Source organism: Ammospiza nelsoni, chromosome 4 (assembly GCF_027579445.1).
Source record: "Ammospiza nelsoni isolate bAmmNel1 chromosome 4, bAmmNel1.pri, whole genome shotgun sequence".
In the NCBI taxonomy this organism is placed as follows: domain Eukaryota; kingdom Metazoa; phylum Chordata; class Aves; order Passeriformes; family Passerellidae; genus Ammospiza; species Ammospiza nelsoni.
Genome location: NC_080636.1, coordinates 30,283,862 through 30,302,580, shown reverse-complemented (window position 1 = coordinate 30,302,580; position 18,719 = coordinate 30,283,862). Strand labels below are relative to the sequence as shown.

At 40.0% G+C, this 18,719-nt stretch overlaps 1 protein-coding gene across 1 annotated transcript in view; it reads left to right on the top strand.

The window, feature by feature from the left end:
- The first annotated feature begins 14,638 nt into the window (after window positions 1-14,638).
- MTUS1 (microtubule associated scaffold protein 1) overlaps window positions 14,639-18,719 on the top strand; it is a 120,158-nt gene continuing 116,077 nt past the window's right edge. The window contains exon 1 of the mRNA XM_059471455.1: window positions 14,639-14,743. The gene's annotated coding sequence lies outside the window, so the exon portion shown is untranslated. The remainder of the gene's footprint in view (window positions 14,744-18,719) is intronic.

Here is an 18,719-nt window from a genome sequence, read left to right as displayed (position 1 = left end):
GCATGTCAAAGTGTTGTAATTCAAAATGGTCATATAATTGTTCTTAAATAAACAAACCATTTATTTTCAAAAGGGAAGTTTTAATAGCTACCAGGCAAGACACACGGTTGGGAAAGAATTCTTTCCTCTGCCAGACTTGCCTGTTGACATGAATTTATTTTCTCAACAGGTACAAACATGTTATAAATAGTCTTTATTATTACAAGATAGCAGAACACAGGCCAGTTTATTTGTTCTGGTGTTAGAGAGAACATTGTTCCCAAACAACTGAAAATGAATACCTACTATTTCATAGAAATCATTTAACCCAAAAGAATAAGAATTGAGGAAATAACAATGAAATTGTTTTGTTAGTCATGGTAATAAAGAACATCATGATATCTACCAGCAATGTGGAATCAACAATATATATTTTTGTAATATCTGTTCAAGGGAAAAACTCGTATTTTATTTCCATGTCTGTGTTCTTGCATTTGCTCAACATATTGGAGAGTAAAAGAATGGAAACCACAATTCTAGATTAATTAAATGAGCAGCAACAGAGGCTTTTATGTTACAGCATTTGTTTTCCCTAGAATATTTAGAATGCATTGATAGAGCTCAGGTACTGCAGTCTGGCCTGTGGCGTTCCATTGGAGATTCTTCTCTTCAGCTCTAATGTTTTGCTACAGTCTACCTCTGCTCACCATTCCCAAAACTGTTACTCCTCACACCAATATCTGAATGCCTTTTGTAAGTATAACATTTAATTCTGTCAGAGCTGCTTCTTCTTGCTCTTGAAATGGTATGCCCAGAAAGGGGATTGGAACCACAGGTTGCCCAGTCTGTGAACATTCCTGTCATGTTCCTTTAGTTCACTTCTCATCTCAGAAGAACAAGCTAAGTTTTTGCTCATTTTTCGTCAGCAGTGAGTTCTCTTTGGCAGTTGTAACAGAGGTAGAAAGAGCAGAAGTATCCAGGCAAGTATTCTGTATCTAAATTTTGAAAAATTGGAAATATTTGCACTTATTTCTGGGTTGTGGGTTTGGTTTGGTTTTTTTTTTTTTTTTTTTTTTTTTTTTTTTTTTTTTTTTTGGTTTTGGTTTTGGGGTTTTTTTGGTGGGGGGAGGGTGGGTTTGTTGGTTTTTTAAAAATTATTTATGAAGTAGTCAACTCGGAAAGCAAAAATGGAGCTTTCAAAACCAGGAAGTACTTTGAAATGGGTGTGAGTATGCTTGTTATTTCCTCAGAGCAGGTCTGAGAATTGGGAATTTGGTAAGGCTTGAAACATTTAGCTAAAATCCATATGCTCAGAGGAAGGTTCAAATTTTTGTTGAAGTGCTTCTTTAAAGAGGGTATAAAACTTTACAGTGATAGTGGCTTTTTTTGATGCTTAATTAAGTTTTTTGTTGTTGTTGTTGAATACACAGTGCTCATCAAAATTTTTCTTTTCCAAGTACCTGAGGGCCCTCTTGATCTTTGTTTAGTGCAGGATGAAATCCAGCTTGTCATTGCTACATCTTCAGTTAACTAAGACAGTTCCTCTTAATTCCACCCTAATGGTAAATGGATTGCATCAGAAACATAATGGTGATACACAAACACTGAATAAACAACCTTAGGGCCAAATTCATGTTTGTTTGCTTGCAGAAGAAGAAAAATACAGCCTTTACATAAAAACTGCAAGCAAACCATCTCATAGCTCACTTTTCTGTCCTTCCTCAGCAAGCCATAAATACCTGCGTATAAATTCCTTTTACCTTTTTCTTGTACAGAATTAAGATGGATTTTTTTTCTTCCTGTCTTAATGACAGCCAGATTAAAGACCTGTTATTTGTCACTTGCATACCTGTGACTGTTTGTCTTAAGGAACCTGGGTAGCTCTGAGGTTCTGCAGACCCTGAGCAAAGGCTCTGAGCAGCTAAAGGATGTCTTAAGGCACTATAATGGCAGTTGTGAGAACAGACTGGACTGAATTATCTAATGAATATGTCACCCAACACTACTGGCAGGAAGATAAACAGATTCCTCTTACAGGTAAATGGTTCTCACAAATTATTACCTGAATTTCAGTGCATCCAGTTTTGTTGTCCTTGCAAAGGTCACAATTTTTAATCCATGCAAAATTATGTTGCCATGGGAGCCCCTGGTCTGGCACTTTATGCAACATGATAGTTCATATTAAATGAACTTAGAACATTAGTTGAACACAGGCAAGTGACAAATGAGCCAAAATGCTTTTATGTTAGTGATATCCTGCACTAGATGGTGCTCTGTATGTGGGTTTTATTAGGCAACACTACATTCATTAACTAGTACAACATTTCTTCTGATTAAGTTAATTATTAAATAATAAAAAATAAGGGAAAAATATTTAGGTTAACTTTGTCCTTAACTATTTTTTTAAATAATACATGAGTACCTGAGGTTACCTCAATGGTAGAAATTCAAGGCATCTAAAATTCACTTGAGGTACAGCTCATTTACGTAGGTAAATTGTGGTTTTGGTTTTTTTTCCTAAGTCTCCCATTACAACAGTAGTTTGTGTCTTCTGAAGAAGCAGAAACAAAACTATGCAATTTCCAAACACTACTTGAACTAACTTATCTGTACTACTGCATTCCTGCTGTGATTCTTCTACTGCTCTTCCCTGTTGGGATATCTTCCATTTTTCACATCTCAACTACTAGGAAATTCAAGGCAACTTCCCTGTAGTGAGGCCCATCTTTATATCATAACACAAATAATACAGCATTTGAATGTTTCTTGTGATCAAGAAACTGAGATTATGTGAATGCTTGTGGCACAAGCAGGATGAAGTGCTTGGGCCATACTGAATTCACTGCAGGGAGAACAGGAATCCATCTCCTGCCAAAATGCCATAGACCCATCTGGGAAAAATACTTCCTTACAGAAATCAGTGGGTTATTCATGTACTCAGAAAAAATAAAATTCATGTTGCATGTCACTGCTAGATGTCTTGCAAGTCCTATTCTGTAGGGTAGTATTTAAGTTAGAATTGTTAATGCTTGCAAGACATGCAGTCACATTGCCTTGTGATAAAAGGGTTTTTAATGATTGCAATGTATCTCTTTTCAAAAAAATTTTCTAATAACTTTGAGTATTTGATTTTAAATATATCATTGAAATTTTTGAAATAAGGCTATTTCAAATTGTTCCAGTTCTCTGTCACTGAATCCTACCTCTGTTACACATCAAGCTTAATGAAAGATCAAGAAGAGGTCTCATCTATTTCTCTAACTTTTCCTAACAAGGGGTTAAGTATCTTATGAATTGATTTCACTAACCCTCTGACTCAATAGAGGAGAAAAAGAAAACAGAAAAATCATACCCATCTGGAAGAACAAAAGCCTCTCAAGCTAAAATTTCTAAGCAAAAAGCTCTTGGATACTGAAGGAAGGGAAGGGCCTCCTTCTTATGTTTACACAACCTGAATAAAACAAGTCATTAATAATACAACTTGGAAAAAATAGTCATTAAATATTTGCAATCCATGATAATAACTTAAAGTCTTTCTATTTCCCTTTAATATTCCCAACTTCCCAAAGCATTTGAGCTACTAAATCTGACATTAAAGTTTCATACATAAGAAAATAACTGGACACCTTTCCTGCTGTGCTTTTTTCTCTCCCCAAAAGAATTAAGAAAATTAATCTCATGCAAATCAATAGTGTCCAGTAAAGTTACTGTGGGGATTAATTATGTATGTCATCTGTTTCTCAAGCAGCTCATTTCTATTGTATCTCAAAGAAAACACAGCTTTAAAAACAGACCTTTTCTGTTATTCTACTTTCTCATTAAAAAGACATCAACCACATTCATTATTTAGTATTCTAGAGTGAGTGTAGCCCTGTTAGTCTGGATGTGCTCTGTAATTCATCATATACTAATGACCAACCATCTTCTCTCATGTTACTGGAAAAATAAAAATATTTATGTATGTCCAGCAAGAGCTGGGAAAAGCTCCAACCAAGAAGACAAGAAAGAAATGGCCCAAAACATCTCAGGTGTACATGTTGATGCATGTGAGAAGAGGCTATATATTCTCTAGAGAGGTCACATGGTGTCTTTGTAATTTGTACACTAATTAACCCTCAACCCCAAAATTCAAGTGAAATTAAGACATCCTGCAGCTTTTCAAAGAACACCATCAGGAAAGACGAGCGATGAGGCTCATCCAACATAGGAAAAATTTCTGACACAAATAAGAAAGAGTGTTATGAAATTCACCGTTGAGATATTCTGGTACATCAAACAGTGACTGTACAGACTTCCTTAGAAAATAGCACCACCATAATGATTTCAGCAGATGAAATTTAATTTAAATGAGTATTTACTTTTGGTTCTTACTTAATGGGCATCTTCTTCATATAAGACAGCTTTAAAGAAAATACTCAACTCTGTATCCTAGACGTCTCTCATGAAAAGCTCTTATGAGAAAATACAAAAGACTACCTGTTTCACAAGGACAGATGCCACATTATGGTTCTGTACAATATCAGTGAGGACACTGATATTTTTTAAGTACATAGTGGAAGCTGATGTCTGGCAGCTGCCTTGTCTCTCTTGTCTCTGTTATTCACCTCCATTTTTTTAACAGGATCTCCTTTCAGTTGAATAGCATTGGAACCCAAAGTGTAAAATGAGACTTGGGAGAAGTCAGCTGCTAATAAAAGGTTCCACTGTCCTTTCTTGCTGACCCAATAATTTAAATGCAAGCAAGTCTGATGTGATATCAGAGAAAGCCTTAATTGAGGGGTACTTATGCTTACTCATTATAAACAAGTAAGTTTCAGCAGACTGCTTTCTTGGAAATGCTGTAATATAACATCCTCAGATACAAATGTGTTTCTTACATTATTTTAAGCAAAGCCTGGATTCTTCTCTGAAAGAAAAAAGTACTGCAGTAGTGTTTATTTCACTGCCTATTTTACCATCCAATCATTGTGTTAAGAAAACAAGTGACCAAAATGAAAATCCCTTCTTTGGGACACAGAGATTTTGAGATCAAGAAAAATCTGGAACCTTCTGACTCATGGATCTCATTTTATAAATATAAAGAATAAGCACCAAATATATATTTTTTCAGTTTAAGAAGTGAAACCTAGAATTTGAAGATGTGAAAGTAACAGTAACATTTTTCCCCATGACTTATATTCTCTGAATCATGTAGCAAGTAACTGAATTTTTTCATACTACCCTCATGTATGGGAAATATAATTTAAACCTTTTACAGAGCATACTGAAACCTCTTTAGAAAACATGCAATTCAATAATGATATTTTATTCTATTACTAGCCTAGCCTGATAGTTCTGACTGATCCTCGTCTATAAGCAAAAATCTTCAGGTTATTCACTAGAATAAAACCTTATTAACAGCAGTTCCTAAAATAAACCCCAGATAAGAAGAGAGGTTAAGGCTTTTGTGTACCCTTTGCATACAGGTTTATGTTAGGAGAACAGTTCCTTTTCAGAAGCATTCTACACAATGATTAATTCAGTCCCTGGGAGGGAGGTACTTTGAAAGTGTTCCAGAGTACATTTAAAATGCCCACCATTCTCCCTGAAAGATTATCTGTGCTAGCTTGCATCTAAGCTGTGTATGTAAAAGAAAGAAGTGCTGACTATACCAAAAAGCTCCACTATACTTAGCCTTTATTGTCTTCAGTTTCTGGGCTGGCAGGATTAATTAAGGAATTCTGAAGTTTTGACTTCCACAGAGAGAGAGTGCTGAGGAGGAAGAAGTAATCAGCTCTATTATACCAATCATCCATTATACCAATACTCACAGAGACAGGATCAGTAACTCTTAATGAAAGCACTGCCTGTTACACCCTTTTTAAACACTGCAAGCTGCTCATAGTAAATGGCAAATAAAACCCAGAAGTACAAGTTAGTGTGCACAGTATGATATTGCAGTCAATTTTCTATGATACATACAAAGTAGGGGAAATACAGGGATTCCTTGGGGAATTCTAGCCATTCTAGGTTTAGAAAATTCTATCTGTTACCACAGTTTCCATATCAGACCATGGAAAATTATAAAAACTGAAAAATGCCCATGGATAGGAGGTTCAGGAAGAAATTGTGGTTAAGGAGGGCGCCATGTGGGACAGCACAGATGAGTTATTCTTCCGCTGCACATTCCAGCTCTGACTCAGAAGCTCATCACAACAGAAAACATGTTTTTTTATAATTCCTTGTGCAAACTAACTGACATCTGCCTTCAAAACACTCCAACACTGCACCTTGGTGGCATATCTGTGTGCTAGTCTTAATTTCAGCTATAAGAAAGCAAGGAGCTAGTCACAAAAAACCAAGTATGTTTGTCTGTCTACCAATTTAACTTTTCTTTGCATTGTCCAGGACTACTGACCTATCAGAAAAAGGAACTGAGGTTAAATCAACAAAAGAAATACATTGCACAGACACTGCTAATGCTAATAATTTTTTAACTTTGTATGCCTGGCTTTTCCTTTTTTCTTACAATTCATTATACTTCAAATTAACACTTAAGACTGCACAATAACCAAAATAAGACATCTAAAATAGTAATTCAACATTTATCTATTTTATTAATAACTATATTTACATTGCCATTACAGTATGAAATATCAACAACACATAATTTCACAGATAAATCATATTGAATCCCAGGTTAAGAGTGCTGTAGACACATAATACATATCTGATCTGTCTCATTCACCTGTAATTCTCCAATAAAATAATGCTGTTCTTATTTCAGATATACCAGGTTCAACAGTAATCTTGTCCAGTTTGTAAAGGTGAGTAGCCTGAACCCTTGACAGGGATAAATTTTCCTCTGTAAGGTCTGTCCAACCATTAATACTATGCCAAGAACAACAGACTTAGGATTTTTTCCCTAGCAAAGCTTCCTTGATAAGTTACAAGTATAGGGGGAAAGAAAATTAATACATCAGGCCTGTTTTAAGGAAGATAAGGACTGGCTCAGAAATGAGTTCATGTTAAGATCTCTAAATTATCTAGGCTGCTATAGTTTCTTATTTGCACCTGATGTGTTTTAGCCCATGTTTTGGCAAAAACACATCAGGTGCAAATAAGAAACTTTTTTCCCTCCCATGGGATTATTTTCACTCTGAATTCCATCTGTATTTCCTAATCTTCTTCCTTGTGGTATGGTTTACCACCCAGAAGGGAAAAAAAATATGACATTAATTTTCTCGCTCCCAGTGGATTAATAACATTTCTTGAAAATGGCAGCCAGAAAAGACTTGTGCTTCCTTGCTTTTCCCTGACATCTTACTGTCCATTCAGTAACCTTTCATGCACAGAGAACATAATTCAATTTGAACCACCAAATCAAAAGCACATGCTATCCTCGCATTAATGTTTGAATTCATTTTTCTGTGTTAGAGGGGATGGGAAAGAGAAGGGGAAGGGGTTTAATTTCCCAGTTACCTGACTTAGAGCAATGAGGGGTAACTTCTCTCATAGGCTGCTGCAGTACAGCTTCCCCCACAGTATTTTGTTCTGTCCTTTCTCAGGAAGGCTCAGGAGGGGACATCTTGTTGCCACAGAGAACTGGTTCAAGCTTTTCTTCTCTGTTTTGTTGATGCAAGCTTCTGTTTAATACACCTGTATAACAATTACTCCCATTTTTCTGTTGTTTCTGTCCCCTTACATTTACCACAGTTAGTTCTGATTACTCCAGCCAGTGTGAACAATGGCATAATTTGCAATATTAAGGTTACTGAGTGTCCAATGAAAGACACATTCACATACACTGAGATTTGATAGCTATAGCAGTCATTACTGATAGAACAGGATCTAAGCAAAAGTAGTGTGGTACACAACATTACATCATCTTGTGAGCTCAGGAGCACCATCAAGTTAGCACCTATTAACAACTTACTGTGCATCAGCTGGTCTGCAGAAATTGTCAGTATATATTACTTTGCATTTGCTGTTGGAAAACCTTGTGCAAGTGTGCTCAGTCTCCTCTCCTGTCAGAAGGAGTCACATCACCACGTATTTGCTGCTGGCTAAGAGCCTATTCATCCCCACATCCACATTTACCACGTGCAAATGATACTTGCTAAATCCTGCTGACTTAATCTCACATCCAAGCTTCGCACTGGGAAGATGCTGCAATAGCAATATTATTTATGTGTTCTGTAATCATAGAAAAGTGACAAAAGCAAGTAATATTCAGCACCATTTAAGCAGCTGACCTGCTACAGATAAGAATGAAATTGCTTTGACTTCAGCAATTTATTTTTTTTAAGACATTAGGTCTATAGGGAGCTAGTGATGAAAGCACTGAAAAACAGGAAAAGAAACTGGCTGTATGATCTTCTCCTTCTATTAATTTCCCTTAAATAAATCTTAGTGCTAATCATTCTTCAGCAGCCCCCAGTTAACCACTCAGCTGAAGGCTTGGAGCTGTTGCAGACACAGCTCCTAAAGGCTCAGAACCATTTGTTTTCTGGCAAGACACTTTCAGATAGGTCTATGCAAATAGTCACTTGGAATTATATCTTCACCTTCATTTCTCTGCCACAGATGGTTCCTTTAACAGAAAGATCTTAAGGAGGACTTTTAGGAAAAAAGGTTATTTTTAATTAAAACAAAAAACACCCAACCCAAACAAAACCAAACCAAACTAACAAAAACCAAACCAAAAAAATCCACCCAAACCTGAAAACAAAACAAGGCAAGAATGTGTTGTGCTGTGTCTAACAGCTAGATTATCTCCCAGATCTCCAGCTTTCTGATTCAGATGCCAGCATCTTGCTTGAAGAAACCCTCTACTGTCGCCTCTTATTTGTTATCAGGTGCCAGAGAAATTTATTGTCAACCATTGTCTCTTTATCACATCAAATAACCCCATCAGCTAGCATCTCTTGGCACTTTTTTACAGGTCTCTTCCTCTCTCTCCTTGGACCAAATCTCTCATCACATTAGTGTTCTTTTGGTTATTTAAGTATCAGCTCCAGTTCAGCATGACTGAAAACCGGGATTCTAAATGTTCTTTCTGGTCAGTCATTTCTTGACATCTACAAAGAACACCACTACTCTGTTAGGAAGTGGGCAGGTTTGACTGGAAATATTGACACTGTGGCAATACATGACTCTCTCAAACATCTTCCCATGATCTGTGATTAAACCTTTCCTAGCAGCCATCCTCCCTGCCAGTACACTTCTGCAAGGTTTACCCATGTTCCTTGCTGTAATATCCCTTCCCCATGGACTTGACAAAGGCAATTAAATTCTTGACTGAAGCTATTGCATTACTGATAACTCTGCTGGTTCATCATGTTCACTATGCAACCTTCCCCCCTTTCTGCTCAGAATAACAAATAAGCATATTTGGGATTTTTTTAAAATAAATCTGCTTCTGTGAAAGTGTGTTTGCTTAGGAAACAGCATATGTGGAAAATTCCAAGGTGTAACAATTGGCACAGAACAGTACAGTTGTCATTCTGCATATGGCTATGTAAACTCATTGAAATGACACTAAAGAAAGGCGGAAGAAATTAGCCCATTTTTTATCTAACCACAAAAAAAGTAATTAAAGTCCTCTAGAAGAATATTTTCATATTTTCAATCCCTTATATCAGAAAAAAACCTTATATTGATTACTTGACATATTAATTAGGAATAAAGCAGTAAAGAGGTATTTTAACTCCACAGAAGATGAAAATTATGTTATTTGCCATAAGAAAATGCTTCCTAAAATTACTGAATAGATTTGTTCTTATGAACTGTGCTACAAACCATGAGCCATTTCTTAAATGTCCCTTTAAGAATAATGGAAGGAATAAATAATGAATAACACATGCAATGTAGAGGTTATCCCACAAATAATGGCCTGTGAAGGAAAGAGTTTATTGCATTAGGGAATCAAGTAAACTACAATTAGTCTAATTGTTAAAGCATTCAGAGTATTTTCTAGTTCTTCACCAGAGCTGCCTGTAAGTGGGTCTGAACCTTGCTTTACTGGAAAGCATATGGAAGAAAAATGACATATGTAACTAATTTAGCCGAGAGATGTGTGATCTGTACACCAGTACTTTTTGTGAGGATATACACAGTCTGATTGTTTTTTGAACTGTGGAGGAAAAATACAAGAATCCTTAGAATTATGTTACTTTTAGCTATTACAGGGAAAATCAGCAGCAGAATTTTAAGATCAAACCTAAATTACTATCCAAAGACATTTTCAACATTTTCAGCAGCCCCATTCAATGATTTTCTCTGGCATACCTCACCAATATGTTGTCAAGGCAGTAAGTACACAATTTAATTCAAATAAGTCATATGAATGTGAAGTTTGTGGTAAAAAAAATTTAAAGAATAGTCATTAGTAATTGAGCATCAGAAGATAATGAAGACTTTGAACTGTGGTGATATACTTTTCTGAAACCAAAATTGGCACTGGCCAGCAGAAAGGTTTGTTTTGTATTAATGCAGTACTTAAATAGTACTATTTAGGTAGTCTGCATAAGCAAAGGGGAACAGTACTCATCACTTGCTAAAGAATTTGAATGCAGTTATCAACAGTCATTACTGGCCCTCTCTCCGCCTCAAAAAACAAAAACAAACCCAAAAATCCAATGGAAAAAAAAGGCCCTAAAAAATCCCAACAAAAAAACCAAACCAACCATCACAACAGAGTGCTTTAACCTCCAGCCTGCAGGAATTTCATCTGACAGCAGTCAGCCTCCTGATGCCAGAGAATCACTCATAAACACTCTGCTGTGTAACATAAACAAATCCACAACATGGTGTTTTCCCAAATACAGCCAGAGTAAGACTTATCACAGACAATGAATCCACCACAGCCAAGCTGTTTTGAGTGTTGAGAGCTGCAGCCCCCAAGTTCTGGCACCATTTGGCTACCCAGGAGCCACAGCCCTGGGCCATGTGCCCCATTCCCCACCACAGCAGAAGCAGCAGTATCTTGGACCACAGTCTCCAATAAGGAGCGTCAGCAGCATTCGAGTTGACAATTTCTGACATTCCAACTACAGCTTTCTTGTCATCTAAAGCATATAATTCTTGAGTTAGGCTTCAGTGGGGTCTGCACCTAGATTTTGGCATTTTTCAAAAACATGACAGGAGGAAGGAGAGGTCTCTCAGCAGCTAAACAGGCAGATGTAAGACGTGGGGGGTCATAAGGACAACAGTCCAATCTGACAAAGTCAGAAGTCCTATCTGATAATTCCCAGGAAATTCCCTTCATCACCAGGCCAGAGGCTAGCTGGGAGGAATGTCTTTCATTGTGCCTGCTGAAAGTCTGTTATTCTGAACAAACTAATCCACATGCATTGGACAAGGGAAGCAAGGCATCACTTTGCAATGTAACAATTAAGGTCCCTAGCTGGGAGTAGGGAAATTTAAATTACAATCCCTATTACAACACTGCTTCTCTAGGCAATTACCATATAATATTAAAGCACACAAGCAACCATTAAGAGTCAGGAACAGAAACTGAGTTCCCTAATAACCTATTCAAAACCATCCATTACCCTGGATACCAGCAGGACACAGACTGGGCTGTCCTGTGCTGCTGCATTTTTACTGTTATTGATACTCAAGTTACCTGGTACTATTTCAAATTATTTATACCTGCTGCAATCATATCTATTATTAAAGACAGACATACATTCATCTTGGAGTATGAATGCATCTAAAAGTATCTTTCAGAGCCATTTGTGGAGCCTGCTCCTGACTACTCCCACTGACAAAAACAGGGAAATAATATAAAAAAGACGTGTTAGTTCATTTATTCCCTTTCCCATCTATTGTGATATTCACCTCTTGCTTTGGTGTCTCCAATTCTTTCCCATGCTTTATTCTTCTTGGGGCTCCAGGCTACTTGCAACCTCATCACCCTTTGTCATTCATTTATCTTCCTTGTTTAAGTGATTTTGTCTTCTCTCTTTTTCCTCATTTCCTTCCCTTCAATTTCAATGTTCAGTGACAGGATCCTGCAGTATTCCTCTTACATTTATGTAAACTCAAAAATGCATGGACCAGAAAGAAGTAAGAAAGAAAAAAAAGGCAGAGAAGCAAAAGTCATTATCTCATTATCTCTTTTTAAAAAAATCTAAGTATCTGGTTTTCAATTTGATTTTTCTCCTTGATTACTGCTGTATGAAAGGCCTAGACAAACAACAAAACCAGGAAAAATTAAAGAGCCATCAGAGTGGAATGGCTGCAGCAAATGCTGAATGAACTGTGATCTTAGGCAGGATAAAGATCAACACCACAAGCTTTCAGCTGCAGCAATCAGTCGATACTTTCCAGACCATCCCCACGGTGACAAAGACAGAGGCATTTTTAAGTTGTAATTGAGATTAGCCTTGATACATACAGTTGGAGACATGCCTGTGAACTTTGCTAAAAGGCTGGCTATGTAAACTATCTATCACTCAGTTTCACATGAGCAGTAACCTAATGACACCACAAAAATCTCACTATGTCCCTTGCCCCACACGTTCAGCCACAGCAGCAGACTCATGCCAGGGTGCTTCAGCTGTGCTACTGAAGTGTTTGCCTCCCAAGGTCTGGAGCACTATATAGACTATCCTGGGGTGCTCAAGTTTTGTACAATGCTCAGCATTGTAGCCCAAAAGCACTCTTGCTCTGATCCAGCTTACTAGATTTGCAGTCACGTGCTAACTGAAAACCCATACATAATAGTACTGACTCCAGCACACTATGGATGAAGCCCATAAAGACACACAAGATTGCTTTTCATGGATGGGAATAAAATATTTTGTTTGTTAGTACTAAGCCAACCACAATAAATAGTTTCCTTTCATGTGGTGATGAAACAAAGCAATCATGCTGTATTCCTCTTCTAATTATTAGGTTGAAAGAAGCAGTGTCTTCCTGGCATGTTTAATTCTGAATCATATTCATCACATATATAAATAGCCAGCAACTGTATCTAGTAGAGGAGGGCAGAGAGGAAGGTCAGGGAACTAGCTTGATGTCATGAAAGCATTTCCTGTGGAGTCACCAAATCTGTCCTGGATACAGACTCCTATGTTGGCACACAGGGAGCCTAAAGGCAGCTGTGCTCTCACGCACCAGACATGCCAGGTAAGCGTCTCCAACCTTGCTGGCATTTGGAAGCTTCTCTTCCCCAGAAATCACATAGGCATAATTTACTTCTTAGGGCTTTGCAAGGATGAGTAAAAGATTTTTCCTCTCTGCTTCACGTTACAGTAGTGCCACCACTGTGAAGACACAACTTCAGTGCCAAATCCCCAGCAGCTACTCCACTGGGTCAGGGAGACTACTACAATATGAACTTTCTCCACTGAAATCCAAGTGGACAAAGCCTGGAGGGAAGTGCTGGCTCTTCTACCACAGAAATCCAGGATGTCGAGCCCTAAGAAGTGGCAGCAAATAATACCATGGACAGAATGCTAAAAAGAATTATGGCAGAGTTTAAAGTTGTGGCCAGTCAGTAAACTCACACACTTTCTGTCTGGTTTGTGTTTATAAACCACTCTGCATAAACACACACTTAGCCTAAGACTATCATTGCACAGTTTAGGCCATCAAGAAAATTACGCCTGAACCTCCTGAGACATCTTGTTGTAACCTAGACATTGCCCTAGTGTTGCTACACACTGTTTCACTAAGGTAGCTCTCAGCTGATTTCAGAGAATCCTCGAAGTTGGAAGAGACCTTTAAGATCATCAAGTCCAACTGTCAACCCAGCACTGCCATTGCAACCAGTAAACTCGATCACCAGGCACCGGATCCAGATGCCTCTTAAGCATCTCCAGGAGCGACGACTCCACCACTTGCCTGGGCATCGCAATATGTCGCAGGAACTTCTCAGGAACAGGCTTGTTATCCAGGCTGCCTCATTCGGGCCGGCAGCAGCGGGCACGGGAGCGATCCGGCCGGCTCCCGCCGCAGCCCGGGCAGGGATGGCAGCGCGGCGCGGCGGGGGCAGGGCCCTGCCGGGGGAATGCGGCCCGGCCGGCCCCGGCGCTGCCCCGGGCGGGTGATTTAGCCCGGCTCTCCCGCACCGGGGCATCCCACGGCCTCTCGCTCCGCGCGCCGGCCGCGAAGCCACACGCGGTTTAGGAACTGAAACGAGACCAGGCAGGTTTTGTCGCCGTCGGTTGTGAGTTTGAAGCAGCGCACTTTGCCCGGCTGGAGCAAGGTCACTGCCTGCCCCGGCTCGGCCAGGGCCCACCATCCACCGAGACCCGCGCCAGCCCGGTCCCGCCGGCTGCCCTCAGGAGGAGCGGCCGCCCCCCCGGTTGCCGTAGCCGGATCCTCCTCCATCCCGTGCGGTATTTTTAGCCGCTGACCCAGTTCCCCCGCTCGGCTACCTGCGCCTCTCTCACCGCCCGGCCGGGCGCCCCCGCCGACAAACGCACCGCCCAGGGCCGGGCCGGGCCGGCCAGGTGAGGGGGGCTGCTGCGGGGCAGGTGCGCCCGGAGCACGGCGGCGCCGTCTCGCACGGGACGGCCGGAGGGGGCGCGGGGCTGCTGAAGGGGCGCAGCCCGGGGCGGGACAGCCACGAACGCCGAGCCGGCGGCGCTGGCGAGGAGCGGGCGGGCTGGTGCGGGCGCGGCGCTGCCGGGGCCTCCGCGGGGGCGGAGGGGAGGCGGTGCCGGCGGCGAGAGCGGCCGCGGCGCAGTTTTCTGCAGCGGCGCCGATCTACAAGTGAGGGGTACTGTGTGCGTGCCGCCGTAAGTGCTGACTTGCTGTCTTTTACAGAAGTGTGAGTACTCCCCTTTCTTCCCTTCCTTTTCTTTCTCTCCTCGCTCTCTCAGCGAGCGCTCCCCAGGGTGGCCGGATAACGGGGCACGGGAGCGGAGCGCGGCTGCGGCTGCCCGGGGGAAGCGGTCACTGCCGCCGCTCCGTCCTGCTCCAGCCTTCTCTCCTCCTGTGCTCTTGGGCGACTGCCGCCCGCCGCGTTCCCGCGGCCCCGGCGAGGTGAGGCTGAGCCGCGGCCTCGGGGCGCAGCGCAGGTGCGGCGGCAGCGGGGCCCGCCCCGAGGGGCCTTTCCCCTGCGCTGAGGGGTCACAGCCTCGGCGGGCCCGAGTTGGGTGTTCGGAGTTTTCCATATTGAGAGATACGGAAATTGTATATTGCAGTATGTCGCAGTTGTTTGGTTTTTCTTTTTTTTTTTCCTTTTCTATCTGGATGAACAGTGACACTGTGTTTGATATGTGTAAAATGTGCTACAGCTCGCTCTCGTGCACCCGGAGTGCTTTCGTCCTGCACTATGAGACCGAACTCTCCTGAGATTTTTAAAGGAGTATTTTTAATGCTCGCTCCTCTGCTTGCTGCTATTTATACCACGCAAGGTTGGCAAGGAGAGGAGAGCTAGAGTTCGGAAAGGACATTGAGCTTTAACTTGATACCATTGTTCCAAGGCGAGAAAGTGCAGGTATTTAAAATAAAGCAAAACAAAGAAATGCCCTGAAAACAACCCCGTGAAAACACCCTACCTCTCTGTTTTTCTACTGCATTATTCAAGCAGAGAACTGAGCATCCCTTTCTGGTTAGGGTATGTAGGTGATGTTCTGCCACGGGGTCTAAGCCTGGACTTCGGTTTTATTATTTGTTTGCATTTTGCTTGTCATGTGATGGACAGTCCAGCTGGTTAAACCCCACACCGGGGGATTATCTGAAAGATGAAGTCTCACACTGGCAGATGTATGACTTTCACTTAGGTAAGAGAAATCATTACTGGTCACTGTCTATGCATTGTAAGATAGAGTAGCTATAATGTAAAATATTGTTAACACTAAGTCTGAAAAATTGGATGATACATATGCTGTTGAATATATATTAATGGGTAAACAATTTCTTTCTTCTTTTTCTGAATTAATTCTGTACACAGCAACACCTCTCTCTAAAGTCAGGAGAGATAGAAGTTTTTCATACAGTGAAACTTTAATTTCGGGAATAGAAAAGCTTTAACCATCATCGTTTATATCACTAAGATTTTCTGAGTGGATAGTGATAACTAATATGGATTGCTAAATGAGATTGGTATTAAGAATTGTGTATTCCTCGTGACATGCACCGTGCTCTGGTGGAACTGCAGAGCAGCATTGCAGCGGCTGGCTCGCGTGACTGCACACCAGCCACTGGGGCTGGCTTAGTTCTCCTAGTGCTAATTATCCTGGGTGAGCAATGGATTGCATTTGACTGTGTTTTTATGGAGTAATTGCATGTGTGGTAACAAGGCTCTGCTAAAAATTCATATAGTCCCTTTTAAAATATTGCAAAGCTTTGACTTCTGGCTGAGATCAGTCTGCTTCGGAACTGTGGCTGAAACAGTGATCATGATCTGGTAAATCTGATACTAAAACTTCACTTTATCTGATTTCCTGTTCAGAGTTAGCATGATTCTGTCAAGATGCCATAAGTTGAAAATATTTGAACAAATGTTTAATTTTTAGTAGCTAACCCCTTAATTTGGTTTCATGATATTTTTGAGCAGTTGTGATCCATAAATAGGAAACCTTCCTGCCAGATGCATAATTGTTCCTTATTCTCATGTGTTTTACTTACACCTGAAATCAGTATCTGAGTACTGACTAACTGCAACAGTGCAGTGTCAAGGCCTTCAAAAGTCAAGATTTGACAGAGTAATGACACTCTAAATGCATTTGGTGCTTCTAACTCTTGCATTTTGTGGTTTCAAACTTTTGTCTGTAGGCATGTATGTTAGAAGTGGTCTTTTTTTTTTAGGCAGAGCCAAGGTTCTTGTACAAAAATGTCAACTCTAAGGAGGCTTTTTTTTAATCTTTTAGGATTTACTATTGAGTTGAGATTTAACATGTCGGGTAGCTAATGGTCTCAACAATCTAGCAAAATAATTGCTAAGATTTGTAATAGGAACTGTGGAATGCAGATTAACTAGCTGATAGTGCAGGACTGATTTTTTTTTTTTTATCTGCGGAAATAAAGATGCACTTACATTTTTATACATATATATGTGCACTGTACATGTTTAAATGTATATGTTTTGTGTAGAAATACAGCATATTACATATTCATATAAGATGTGACAGTGCACCACTGCTGTAATTTGATTGTTTGATGATGAGAGATCAGATTATGTGGTCAGAAGTGCCACATGTGGTATGTATGATTCAACAGAAGCTGCTGAAGTGATTGCCTGTCCTAAGTCCCTATTTCTCTTCAAGTCATTGTGTTCTATTCGTTCAGTTTCATGAAGTATCCTGATTTACTCTTTTATTGGGAAAATCAAGCATTTTTAGTTGCCTTTATCCCTTTAATATGGAAGATTACCTGGTGAGTTTGTGAAATGCTCATTCTATGGAGTAGTTTGGAGTTAAAGCTGGGAAAGTTAATGCTCTTTATTCTGCTTGTTGGCAAGGATCAGTGCTTCTTCAGTGTTTGTGCTGTGGAACTGGCTGTTGTACAGTTTGCTCTATGCAAACACTGAAGTGAGAATGATAACAGCCTACTTCTTTTTAAGGGAGTGCTTGCACTGTGGAGTTTTTTGCTTTTCCTGATGTACGTATGAAGATGATTTTAGACTCAATAGTTGCTCTCATGGAGGCACGGGAAGAATTGTTTTCTACTTTCCTATTTTCTCTGTTGTTGCAGTTGATTCCACAGAGTATGCTATGCATAGGTATGCTTTATTATCTGACAAGAAAGTTAGTTCTAGTTGATAATTTTGTGTCTTTCAAGTAAAAAAATAATATTAAGAGTCGTAATTTTCTACATGAGTGGACTTTTTCAGTGCCAAAAAGTTATGTCAGTGGGAAATTTCCTTTTTCCCATCTCTAGCACCTAAATTAATTTCAGTTTTATTTCATGGACTTCTCCTTCCCTTGCATGAATTGCATTAATCCTTTTACACTAAGTTACTGCTACACTCAAACTGCTTTAGTTACTACTCCGTTTAGTTTTTTCATCAGGAAAACCTGCAGCTGCTCTTAATGGATGACTTTGATGTGACCTGTGAATTGCCCACTTGTATTGACTCCCCATTGTCTGTTGTCATTCTCTTTAGATGGTTCTCTTAATGTCTGTCATTTTGTTTGGCTTTGCCATAGAATTTATTTGAGCCCCTCGAACTTGGCTAAGTTGCCAGTGTGCTCTCAGCAATGTTCAAATACTTAAAAATGTCACAATTTTTTTTCTTTTGCAGTCTTAGATAACTATGTTAAAAAATTAAAACTAGCTTATTTTTGCATTTAATATAAATGTGGATTTAAAGATTGTAATATGGTAATTATGCAGGAAAACGAAACTAGTGCACTTAAGGCACTGGGAGTTGAGATATTGTAAGCCACACTGGGGTTTGATGAACTAGTTCTAGTGCAGACCCCTGTGAGTGTGCACACAGAGGCTGTCTGTGTGCTCAGAGTGACATTGGGCATCAGCTGTACAGCAGAATCCCTGAGGTGGGGTACAACAGTTGGCATGTGTGTGTACCAGCACTTCATTCTAGTGGCTGGTGTTCCTAGTATCACTAATATCTTTTACTCCGTACTCTCTGTACTGTGTCTAGCAGGACGAAATAGGACAAGCTTTCTTCCCGAGTCAGTTTCCTCTGTGTTTGCTCCATTCATGTCAGTGAAGAAATGGACAAGCCTTCTTCAAGCAAAACCAGAGTATTGAAGCAGGAATTGCTATTACTATAAAAAATATGGTTGTAGATATATTATATGTTTTTATTTCCCCTGATCTCCTGTCAATGTATA